The sequence below is a fragment of the Euprymna scolopes genome, chromosome 20 (assembly GCF_053919585.1).
Source record: "Euprymna scolopes isolate OS-2025 chromosome 20, ASM5391958v1, whole genome shotgun sequence".
Taxonomy (NCBI): domain Eukaryota; kingdom Metazoa; phylum Mollusca; class Cephalopoda; order Sepiida; family Sepiolidae; genus Euprymna; species Euprymna scolopes.
Window position 1 is genome coordinate 81,360,494 of NC_136501.1, and position 13,619 is coordinate 81,374,112.

The window sequence follows — 13,619 nt, forward strand, 5'->3', positions numbered from 1 at the left end:
GCAAATATGAATGGCAATCCTCTGAAAACCTCGTCAATTAAACATTGGATGACTAGGGTTTCGAAGTCTGAATTCATAAAGTTCAAATGGCTGTGGTCAAGGTTGTTTTGTGGATATCCTCCTCTGCTATAGGAATTTGGTAGTATGCATTACTAGATCCAACTTCGAAAATGTTGCTGTGTTCTGTAATCAGATTGCAAAATCGTGGATGTGAGGAATCGGATATCTGTCCGGTGCAGTTTGTGCATTCAGTCTTCTGAAATCGCCAGGATGTACCGTCCGATTTTTGCACCACATGTAAAGGAGAAGACCATACACTTTTTGAAGGTCAGATAATTCCTGTTGTAGCATGTGCTGAAATTCCTCCTTCGCTATTTATCCGGTTTTAAACGTCTGGGGGTGGCGTGGACTGGTTGTCCGGTCGTTTTAATGTAGTGCTTAGCACTATGCTTGACCGTGTCCATGTCTCAGAATGGCTGAGACAGCTGCAGATATTTTCGTAGTAATCGACAGATAAATGGGTCCTCAGGTAGGGCTGAGCTGATACCTGTTGACTGGTATTCAGTGAAGACTCCTCTGACCACTAATTTCGTTTGGTTGTCTGTTAATGTATGGTTGGTCATGTCCACAGACAAGTTGAATTTTGCCAGGAAATTCGTTCCTATTATGGGCGTCATTACGTCAGCTATGGTAAAAATCCACATGAAAGTTTGCCTCAAGCCAATGTTGATGGTCAGTGATTTATACCCGAATGTGGATATCTTGGTACCGTTTGCTGCTTGCAAGTGATACGTTCGAGTCGTAATCTTCTGACTGGTCAGTGGTGGGATTACGCTTATCTCGGCGCCAGTGTCTATTAGAAAATTATATCCATGGGTGCTGTCACGGATATAGAATAGACAACCTTTTACAGAGGGTCCAGCGACAGTCGTTGTCTTTACTGGCTGGAATCCTCATTTCCCTGCTTCATTCTGTTACTGAAATAACAAGGGTGGGTGTAGCGTTGCGCGTTACTGCCAAATTTGTTGTGGTAAAAACAGTGTCCACCCGCTCTGTTGCGTTCCATGCTCCGACTTCGGCTGATACTCCGTCTACAGGACGACCTGTTGTGCTGTGTGCGCTGGCAATCTGCCTTCAGTAAATTTTGTAATTGTTGGGAAAGCTGCTCGACCATGGATTTTAGCTCGGCTAACTCTTCGCCTTTTTGTTGCGCAGACTGTTGCTCTAATGAGTTTACTCGGCGCATCCGGAGGTTTTAGTGAATTTGGTCCTCTATTTGTGCAAGTTTGTCAGGCTCCGTTTCTTGCGCCGTTGGTGCAAGGATTTGCACTGTTGATGCTGGTAGTTTATCCAGCCACAAACTCCTCATGATATTTTCCGACATCTTGTTATCTCCTAAAAGGGCTCGCATGTGACGTAGCAACTGTGATGGAGTGCAGTCTCCAAGCTCGACTTGAGTAAATAAGTTGCGTAACATCGACTCGCTCGATAAACCAGTGTTTAAGAATTGCTTCCTTCAGCCGGTCGTAAGGTTTTTCCTCTGGTATGGTCTTGAGTAAATCAATTACCTCCTCCAAGATGTCAGTACGTAATTTCTCGACCAGGTAAGTATGTCTTGTCCTTTGTGACGTTATCCACTTCGTGTCAACGCTTGGATTTGGATGAACCAGGACTTAATGTTGGTTGGGTTGAATGCCGGGATGTTTAACAATAGGGTGGCTTGAGATATTTCTGAATGTGATGGATCCATGCTCTTGTTTCGTTTGATTTGGTCCCAGAAGTGATTTGGGTGCCTTTAAATTGCCGGTGTCTGGTTTTTACGTTGTCAAGGAGTCAGTGTATTTAAATGGGAAAATAGCGTGATGTGGAACTGTGGGTTGTTGAAGGAAGTGTGCGTTTCATTTCACAGTCAGGCGTCACCAATTTTGTAGTGGGGTCAGAAATTTAAGTGAGATTAAATTGTCTCGCCCCAAACAAATAATAAAAAAAAAAAAGAATGTAACAAATTACACCTCCTTCTGATTTAAATGCACAGCATTTATTTTTTGAACAACAACAAGGTGATCACAAAAGGTCCAACAGGTGAGAGTCCGTTTGACGTCATTGTAACTAGAAATGTTAGATGAAAGTCCTGCGAAGGATCAATTAACTTTAGAAAATGTGCGGGATGAATGCATGTGTGCACAAGTAGTTTTTGTGTCCGCATGGCGTATGTTGCATGAGGAACTAATCTCAGGTTACACCACTAGAGTAACGTCTCTTGGCGGTGACAGACTTTTATTGTGGATAATGGTGTGAGAATAAAATAAGATGCCAGTAAACCAAGTGTACGCATTGTGTTGTTTTAATTAATGGGAATCCGCATGCAAAGATAATGAAACATGTTGGCAGCGGTCGGATAAACAGAGTTCCAAGGAAGGATACAAAATGGAAAATGTATTGTAAGAAAAGAAAATAAACAAAGATAAGTAATGTTTGATTTATTGTGTTACATTGCACACACACACACACACACACACACACACACACACACACACACACAAAAAAAAAAAGTTTGTTTTGCTTTATCTGGTCATTGTGATCTATTTGCGTTTAAATAATATGAAAAAAGAAGTTTAAACCAATTTAATTGGCCGTAAAACACAAGATTATATTGAAAAAAAAAAAAAGTGTCCGAACTTAACATGAAAGAGATAAATAGACCAGTGGCGGGGATACGACTCCCACAACCCTTATGTATGGAAAATAATCTCTCAGCGAACTGGAAGCTGTTTAAATTAAGATGGAATAACTATGGTATCATCACGTATCTTGCGAGACAGCCAGTATCATACCAAACAGCGATATTGCTGCATACAATTGGAGACGAAGAGTTAAAAATATATTATGGGTTTCAATTTCTGACTCCGGAAGAAGACAGAACACCCAATGAAATTCTCCAAGTGTTCGATAAGTATGCCATTGGAGAAGTTAATAAGACATACGAACGATATATCTTCCACACAAGAAAACAGTGAGAAGGTGAAACAGTGGAAGCATTTATCACGGCACTCCGTACGTTGATAAAGACATGCAATTTCTGTGAGAATTGTGTCTCTTCCATACTACGAGACCAGATAATTCTTGGAGTACACAATCCCCACACCAAAGCGGAACTGCTTAAAATGAGACAGTTGGACTTACAGAGATGCATAGATGCAAACTATTGGAAAATGCAACGCTACAGTCTAGAATTCTGAGACCATAGGTAGTTAACAGAGTGAACTTGAAACCTAAGGGAAGGCCAACAACCACAGAAAGTAACAGAGGGTGTAGGGTGTGTGCATTGCGACATGAACTCTGAAAAGAGTTTTGTCCAGCTTTTGGGAAGACGTGTTTCAAATGCAATGGAAAGCACCACTTTGCAAAAAGATGCAAATCAGGAAAAAATATTCGGTTTGTTGGAAAACAAGATAATAGCGATAGCAATAGTGATGGTTCAGACTATGGACACGTGGACAGTGAGCACGAAAGAAGGAATCAATTCCATCAGATCTGAAGTGAAAGTCAAAGGAAAGCTGGTTGTTTTTCAGCTAGATAGTGGAGCCTCAGTGAACATCCTGAACGAGAAACATGTGGCGGGAAAAACACTTGAGCAGTCCAATAAGACCCTTGTCATGTGGAACGGGTCACAAATGAAACCGTTAGGATAACGTCGGATAAAAATGATAAACCCAAAAACCGGACTCAAGTATGCAGTGAAGTTTGTCATTGTAAAGGAAGACTTCCATCCACTATTTGGAGCGAATGCCATCCAGCAAATGGCACTCATTAGTGTGAACAATGACAAATTTAAGAGGGTTGCAAACATATCTCAAAAAGACAGCAGCCAGCACCCGGAGAGCATCATATCCGAATTTCAGGATGTATTCCAGGAAGAATTAGGTACGTTATCTGGAGAGGTTCATCTGGAGGTGAACTCCAACATAACACCATATGTTGCAGCGGCTCGAAGAATACTATCAAGGTAAAAGTGAAAGCCGAATTAGAAAGACTGGTCAAAAAGAAGGTAATCGAACCAGTGAATGAGCCAACACCATGGGTAAGTGCCTTATCACCGGTAATCCAAAAAAAAATGGAAAGTTACGGATATGTATTGACCCCAGACCATTAAATAAGGCTCTTAAACGGGAGCATTTCTAGTTACCGGTACTGGACGATCTCCTCCCAGAACTTGCTGATAGCAAGGTTTTCTCAACTCTTGATCTAAGGGATGGATTTGGGCACCTGAAGTTAGATGAAGCCAGCAATCGCTTGACCACTTTTGACACTCCATATGGTCGGTTTCGGTTTTATCATTTGGAATTGCTCCAGCCCCAAAAATATTTTAAAGAGAACTATATAACAATGTGGCCGATTTGAAAGGAATCATCAACAAAGCAGACGATCTTCTGGTGGTCGGGATTGGTAAAACAATGGAAGAAGCAACAGAGGACCATGATAAAAAACTTAGAAGGCTGTTGCAAAGATGTTGTGATCGTGGGATGCAAATGAATGCTGAGAAAATGAATTTACGGCAAACCTCTGTATCATTCCTGGGTCACAGGATAACCAGTGAGGGTTTACTTCCAGATCCTGAGAAAATAAAAGCCATAAAAGATATACCACGGCCAACAGATATTAAGGGAGTGCAACGATTGGGAGGATTCGTGAATTATTTGGCAAAGTTTCTGCCCCACATCTCTGACATGATGGCTCTAATTCGCAACTTAACAAAGGTGGATGTGCCATGGACGTGGTCTCAGATCCATGAAGAAACTTTTGAGAAAATCAAAAAAGTTGGTGAGTGAAGCACCAGTATTGAGATACTATGACCCCAAAAAACCATTGGTCGTTCAATGTGATGCAAGTGAGAAAGGAATGGGAGCTGCATTGCTACAAGAAGGTCAACCCATAGCATATATTAGCCAAGCACTTACAGACACAGAAACCCGATATGTATAGATTGAGAAAGAACTATTGCCTGTGATCAGTTTCACCAATACACATTTGGTCAACAGGTTACAGTACTGACTGATCATAAACCATTGAAGCAATAATGAAAAAAGAATTGGGGAAATGCCCAAAGCGACTGCAAAATATTTTAATGCGGTTGCAAGTTTACAATGTGATTGTTCTATACCATCCTGGTAAGAAGATGTTCCTATCAGACACATTATCAAGGGCATACATTTATGGAGTGAGCAATGAATGTATCGATGATGATGATGATGCCCAGGAAACAGAATATATTCCAGTGACAGAGGGAAGGTTGCTCGAATTGCGCTCAGCCACAAAAGAAGACAGATATATACAGATGTTACAGCAAGTAATTGTGGAAGAATGGCCAGAAGACAAAGTTCATCTTGACCCAGTGGTGAGACCATATTTCAGCATGCGGAATGAAATGACGGTACAAGATGGATTAATATTCAGAGGAAACCGAGTAGTAGTACCAACAACACAGCGAGCAGTGTTAAAAGAAAAATTGCATTCCACACACCTAGGGGTCGAAGGATGCTGCAGAAGAGCAAGAGAATGCTTGTACTGGCCAAATATGAATAGTGACATCAGAGACTTTGTCTCAAAATGCCCAACGTGCAGGAAATATGAGGTAGCCACTCCTGCAGAACCTTTAATGGTTCATGAAATTCCGGAGAGACCCTGGGCAAAAGTAGGAGTAGATCTCTTTAGCTTTGCAGATAGGAACTATCTCTGCACCGTTGATTATATGAGTAATTTCTGGGAAATTGACCATCTCCCGACTACACAAGCTAGAACGGTGATCACTAAGCTTAAGCACCATTCTGCACGACATGGGATACCAGATCAGGTGGTCACTGATAATGGACCACAGTTTAGTAGTCAAGAATTCTCCACCTTTGCAAGAAAGTGGTGGTTTGCACATACACCCATTAGTCCTTACAATAGCAAGGCAAATGAAAAAGTAGAATCTGCTGTAAAGATGGCAAAGAACCTTTTCTGGGAATCAATGGAAGATAAGGCTGATCCATACCTAGTGATGCTGGATCACAGGAATACGCCAGCCAAGGGTCACTTATCACCTGCACAGAAACTAATGTCAAGAAGAACAGAGACAATTCTTCCAATCAGAGAGGACCTACTCAGACCAGAACTACACAAAAATCTAAGCAAAACAGTTAAGTGGGACAGCAGAAAGCAAAAACATTCTTTCAACCGGAAAGTAAAACCACTTCAGCCAGTGCAACATGGAGATGTGGTACGTATTAAACCACACATAAAAGGTCAGCAAGAGTGAAAGAAGGCAGTTGTGTGGCAGAGACTGGATGAGAGGTTATACCATGTCAAAGTTGATGGGGAGTTGCTCCGACGTAATAGGGTGGATTTTAAAAAAACAGCAGAAGCACTCCCATCACCATCATTGATCCCTCAGTCATACCAAAGGCCTAGCGAGGAGGCACCAATAACTGAACTGCTAAGTACAGAAGGGGTTTGTAATTCGCAAACACCTCGGCTCGAAAGTAATAGAAGAGAAGTAATGATGCCGGCGACACCATCCCCAAGCAAACCAAAATACTGAAGAAATGAGGATGAAACGTTCAGGGAGACTAGTAAGGAATATGGCTAGATTCAAAGACTATACGAACTAATTGAGTCCAAGTGAAAAGGGCAGAATAATCCCTGTTAGGCCGGAGGGTAGTCAGCTCAGTGAAGGCCTAGGTCACAAGGACAAAACATTGTTTTGTTTTTGTATTTTAGTTATTTTGTGTCTTTGTTAGCAGATCTTTTTTCTTTGTTTTTGTTCTTAAAAGGGAGAAGATGTTGCATGAGGAACTAATCTCAGGTTACACCTCTAGAGTAACGTCCCTTGGCGGTGACAGACTTGTATGGTAGATAACTGCGCGAGAATAAAATAAGATGCCAGTAAACCAAGTGTATGTGTTGTGTTGTTTTCATTAATGGGAATCCGCATGCAAAGATAATGAAACAGCGTATGCGTGTGATGCTTTACGATGTTGGCGGCGGTGAGGTTGTGAACAAGGGAAACATGCTCTCATAGTGTCTCGAAGTGAGCTGAGAGGGAGAGAAACAGCTATTTATATATTTTTGACCGACTCCAGAAAGGGACCGCTCCTGCTAATATTTTTGCCTTTGGAAATCCGTAAAAAAAGATTATTTCTTAATTTTTTCATTGGCTGGTTGTGTCACATGACCTGCTTTCAACTACGCCCGCCAAACATGTTATTTTTACTTGTTGTTTTGAGAAAAGTGTGTGTGTGTGACTGTACAATTGTTTGTTAAAAATTAAAATTGAAAAACGTTTGTGAACAATATTTCTTTCAAAATTATAAAAATAACAAAGCTGATAGCCATTAGTCGTGTGCTCTCGTGTAATGAATGAATGCATGAATGTAGGATTGACATGAAATTCTTAAAGATAAACTAAAATGACCGAAAAATGGGCTGAAATGACTTAAATAAATAAAAAGTAAATGACTTAGAATCACTTTAATGAACTTCAGGTTGAATTGAATGACCTTAAGGACTTGAATGCTTAAAAAATAACTGGAATCCTTCGAAAACAACTTGAATGATCTGGAGAATGACTGACTGGTTGTAAAGTGGGTGATCATTTTACATTAAATTAATAGAGAAAAGTGATCCCCCACTTTATATCACAATAAGTACAGCATGTAGTAAGAACAGATACTACACTTTGATCTTGGCCAAAAGGCCAAGAAAAGCTGTATTTATTTGCTCCCCCACCGAGCAAATTAGACACAAGGCCGATTTTTAATGTGAGGAGTGAAGGGGAAATGGGGACCAACTCCCCGGGGAGTAGGGGAACTGGATAGTGACAATTGGTATGAAGGGTCGCCCCTACATTGACCAAGGTCTTATATGTGAGGTTGCTCCCACATATGGTCTTTGCTTGCAGTATCTGTTCCGGCAGATACTACATTCTGATCTTCATATATAATTTATTTCGTTAAAATGAAAATTACAATCAAAATAATTCAATGTAAAATTAAAATAAATTAAAAGTAAAATTCAAGTTTAGAAAACAAATTTAGGCACAAGGCCCTATAAGATCTGGGAGGGGGAGTGTTGCAGGGTCTTTGTTACTAAAGTGAAAATTGAGTCTTTGGCGACTTTACTCTTGACTGGCAACATTTACCACAATACCTCATTCACTCTGTGGACTTTAAACTAACTAATCAAAACCCCAGCGTTTTTGCAAAGAAGGATATATGTACAATTTCTGTGTGTGTGTGTGTGTAAATTCTTTTTTTTTTTTATCTGTATGTGCGTGTGAAAAAAAGTTCAATTCATTGGAAAATAAAAAGTTCTTGTATTTGGAAGAGAAACAGTTCGTGTTGGGGAGTGGGGAATCTAGAAAAAATATACAAAAAATAAAATTGCCTAGTGCATTGTTAGTAAGGTTCCTCCCTGAGCCAATCTACAAAGTTAGATCACCTACTGTTTTCCGGGGCACCGTGGCCAAGAAAAGCTTAAAAAGCTAAGAATAGCATCTATTAACAACAGACCTTTAATCTTAACCAAAAAGGCCAAGCACAAAAGTGTTACGGACAAACCGACCGAGTAACTTCTAGAGTCGCTTGCACGCGACTAAAAATCTACTTCTTTTGTGTAAAATTAAAAGTTAAAAACTATGCCCACCACTTTTAACAAATAAATAAAAAATTATATTGCTCAATATTCATAAAACTACTTATTTGCGGAAAATTTAAATGCAATATTCGGTTTCAGCATATCCGAAAGCCTATCAAAGTTGTAATTTTAAAGGAAAATTTTAAGATGGAAACCAAGTAAAAATTTACCATGTAAAATTATAAAAAGTTTGGTACTTATGTATTTATGGTACCATGCTATAATAACGTTATTATTTCGAAAGCAATTCTTAACATAGGGAGGGAGAGGTGTTTTGTAAGGATTCTTTGTTTCACCTAACAATTTAATAAAAATAAAAAAGATATCGTGAAACTTGAATTTAACCAGAAAAAAAAAAAAAAAAAAAACTTTAATAGCGCGGTACCAAAAATACATAAGCATCAAAGTTCTATTTATGTTGTTAAAAATTAAACAAAATACAAAAAAAAAAGGTAAATTTATACAAATACCGTGACAGCGAATTATTAATAATAACCCTAACCCTAACCCAGTTTTCAGATTCGTGTTCAGCACACCGAAACGTAACAGAATACTACGTCTGTTTTTACTACTTCGCTGTCACGGTGTTTGTATAATAATACCAAAAAAAAAAAAAGGTTTATATTGGTGAAAATTAAATTAAAAAAAAAAAAGGTTTATATTGTTTAAAATTATAAAAAAAAGTTCTATTTATATTGTTTCAAACTCAAAAAAAAAAAAAATAAGGGACGCTTCTACACTATCAGAATAAAAATTTGTAGTCGATAAATGAAGTTTTCAGAGAAAAAAAAACAATGGTTTCTACTGATTTTTTTTTTTTTTTTTGCCAATCCTAATAAATTACAATGTTTCCAAATTAGGCAGTCGAAATTACCTGAATATTACTAAATTCATAAACAAAACAACTGTAATCGTGTAAGCAGGTAAAAAATTGCAGCCATTTTAAAAAAATCGAAACAGAAAATTACCTCCTTTTTGAACTTTCCTATGTCTTATATGAGCTAATACAATCGTTTTCTTGAAATTCTATTTTTATTTTTTTAATAAATAACTTTCCACCTTATCGATTTTCGTAATTTTGGGGTATCTTAAAAATACGAAGAAAACGTAGATACCATTGTTTTCGTGTTTTGTACGATTCCGAAATTTTGTTCCGATAGTGTAGAAGTGTAAAAAAAGTTGTTTAAAATCAATAAAGGTGCTAATGCACTTACTGATCCGCGCTATTTTTTTTAAATCGTATTTCCAACTTAATTAAAGTTTTGTTTTTTTGGTAAATGTTACCTTACGCTACAACAGAACACCGACCACTCTAATTTGTTTTTTTTTTTTTTTTTAAAGGGATATTCGAGGTCGTTGACAACGAATCTGATAATCAAACCCGCCGCAAATTTACCGTTTGCATGGTATGAACCCTTAAACCTTTGGACTATTTTGTGCCATTTCACCGCCTTCGGTAGTGTTTTTCTTACATGATACGTTCGCGTGCGAACGGGCGTAGTGCCGTAATGGAGTGTCTTCGCGTAGGAATCTTTAAGCGGTCATTTAAAATAAAGTTTTTTTTGTCTTACGTTTTTTTTTTAATGCTTTTTTTTTTTTTTTATTACATTTTCACCCCAAACAAGGCAAATTGCCACTTTGGTGTAGGGGGCTACTATCAGGGGCAACAACTACTGGGGTACTATGTAGGGATTTGGGCAGCAAGGTGTCGGTTCACGTTACACTTGAACTTCTGCACGTCAGTACTGTTGGGGAAGCAGGGACCTGGAATGGAATTCCAGAGTCTTGCGGTTCTGGGGAAGAAACTATTGGAGTAAAAAGATCTTTTACATCTAGGGACCTCTACAGTGTGGGGGTGGGATCTAGTAGCCTGTCAGGTTTGTCGAGGGTGCTCGCGTCGTGGGGGCACAAGTGATTGCAGTTCATCAGAGCATTCACCACTAAAATACTTGTAGAACAGGCAGAGGGATGCAACATTTCGTCGATGGGACAGAGGCTGAAGCTTAGATGCCAGTTCAGGGCCTATCAGATTTGCGACTCTCTTTTGAACCCTGTCAAGGAGCGAGAGACCAGTAGCAGATGCACCAGCCCAGATGTGGCAGCAATACTCCATACATGGGCGAATGGTGGCCTTATAGAGGTACAGGATACTTTCGGGTGTTAGTAGTTTTCTAGCACGGTAGAGAGAGCCTACCTTTCTTGCAGCGGCCCTGGCAATGCCTTCAATGTAATTGTTCCAACTCATGTTTGCCAAGGAGTTTGAAAGATGGACTCTCAGATAAAGGGTCGTTGGCCATTGCTATTGGTGGTAGAGAGGGTTTCTTGTAATTATTGAATGAAACTAGTTTAGTCTTGGCAGCATTGAACGCGACCAACCACTTTTGTCCCCATTCCACTACAGATTGGAGGTCTTCCTCTAGTGTTTCTGCCATTTCTTTAGAAATGTGTTCATTCGTCTTCCTGTCGTGTCTGCCATAGAGTGTAGTGTCATCAGCATATATACCCATCTCAGAGGCAATGTTGTCGGGGAGGTCATTTATGAATATCAGGAACAATAGAGGTCCAAGGATAGAACCCTGGGGCACTCCCGCATTTATATCATATTGTTTAGATGTGCGACCGTCGAGGACTACCTGGATTTTTCTCTTATCTAAGAAGGATTTAATTATGTTAAGTATTCTACCAGTGATACCGTAAGATCTAATCTTCCTGAGGAGACCCTCATGCCATACCCTGTCAAAAGCCTTAGATATATCTAGAGCTACCGCTCTGCCTTCCCCCGCTTTGTCCAGTGATTGGTATATACGTTCAGAGATCACGGTGAGGATGTCTGCTGTGGAACGGGCTTGTCTAAATCTAATTTAAATTTAATTGATCTAAAAAGTTTTCCCGAGTGTTTTTCGTTCTTTTTAGGGGGTATTCCATCAACAGGTGCTTCTGCAGTCTAATTAACCGTTTTTCCGTAAGTAATGTGCCAACATTTACCATTTCACAAAAATTCTGTTTACATTGGGGAGGGGGCGATGTTTAAAGCCTAAAAAAATAAAATAAATAAAATAAAACGACCCTGGTGTCTAACTGTCCCGTGGGGAGGCATTGTAAATAGGAACATAAAAATGTTTGGCGATTATGTTTTTGTAAACCGCCTGTGAAAACTTTATTTTTTTGATAAATTTAAAAAAAAAAAAAAAAAAAATTTTTTTTAATTTTTTTTTTTAACTTTCTTATTTGAAAGATTCCTACGCGATGTGATTTGACGCCCGTTCGCACGCGAACGTATCATGTAAGAAAAACACTACCGAAGGCGGTGAAATGGCAAGGTGGTTAATAAAGCTGTGTCTGTGTACGCATTATAAATGTTTCTTTTCTGTGTCTTACGTTATACATTAGTACATTAGGGGTCATTTCGAGTTAAAAGTTTATTTACTGCACCCATCTGGACTAGAGAAAATCATGATTTAAATGTGTGCGTCTCGTCTAAATAACTAACGATAATTCTGATATGGCCGACCAGACGGGTGATCAAAAGGTCAGATCGAGCGTACCGCGTACCGGAAAACGAAATGAGCCAAATCGAAATTGAATTTTATTTACGTTTGAATAAAAAACAGTCGAGTTATTTTTTTATTCAAGAAAAAAAAAACGGGCAAAAAAAAAAAAAAAAAAAAAAAAAAAATACGGGCAAAAAAAAAATTATCCAAGAAAATAAAACATAACAAATTAATCTGATAAGCGCAAAGTTCAAGCAAAAAAAAAAAAAAAAAAAAAAAAAAAAAAAAAAAAAAAAAAAAAAGGCAAATTGTCAATTTGATCTCATTTCGTTTTCCGGTACGCTTGATCTGACTTTTTGATCACCCGTCTGGTCGGCCATATCACAGAATTATCGTTAGTTATTTAGACGAGACACACACATTTAAATCATGATTTTCTCTAGTCCAGATGAGTGCAGTAAATAAACTTTTAACTCAAAATGACCCCTAATGTATAACGTAAGACACAGAAAAGAAACATTTATAATGCGTACACAGCTTTATTTTCACATAGAACCACCGACCGCTTTCAATGGATTTTACCTAAATTAGTTCCAAGGCCTAGGGTTTCATAATTTTAATTAAAGTTTTAGGGGGGGGGGGGTATTCAATTGTAAGGTTAACGTACAAAATAGGTACAAAACACCCTCCCCATGTTAAGAATGGTTTTTAAATAACGTTATTATTTCAGCACGGATCAATAAGTGCAGGAGTATCAAAATGGTTTATTTCTTTTAAATAGTTGAAATTTTTTTAAAGTTCTGTATATATTGTGTTTATTCCTTTTTTTTTTTTTTAAAGAAGGTTGGGGTTTGTATTACTGTTACACACAGATTCGAAAAAGTTGTCAATAAACAAATATATAACAAATAAATCTTATCAAAGGCAAGATAAGTTACTTTTCTACCAAACTGGATACATTTTTTGTGTTTTTATTCAATGTAACATGTTTACCGATGTATTCGAAAATTCAAAATGGCGCCCGACATTCTCTTTAACATGGTAAGTTTGGGAAAAGGTGTTATAAATAATAAACGAGACAAAATACTATTTAAAAAACACCGAATATATGTCAACTTATGTCACGATAACATAGCGAATTTCTAATAGTATTTTGTCTCGTTTATTATTTATAACATCTTTTCCTGAACTTACCGTATTAAAGAGAGACTCGGGCGCCATTTTGAATTTTCCAATACATCGGTAAACACTGCATGTTTTTCGAGCTGAATAAACATGTTACATTGAATAAAAACACAAAAAATGTATCCAGTTAGGTAGAAAAGTAACTTATCTTGCCTTTGATAATATTTATTTGTTATATATTTGTTTATTGACCACTTTTTCGAATCTATGTGTACAGTAATACAAACCCGAAGGTTGTTTTCAGATTGTTTATTTATTTTTATTTTAAGA

The 13,619-nt window shown here is 38.1% G+C and overlaps 1 protein-coding gene and 1 pseudogene across 8 annotated transcripts in view; both read right to left on the reverse strand.

Moving 5' to 3' along the window:
- LOC145241491 (deoxyhypusine synthase-like) overlaps positions 1-13,619 on the reverse strand; it is a 160,742-nt gene that overhangs the window by 130,940 nt on the left and 16,183 nt on the right. The gene's annotated exons all lie outside the window — the stretch shown is intronic.
- Positions 7,622-7,747, reverse strand: LOC145241751 (U2 spliceosomal RNA; annotated as a pseudogene).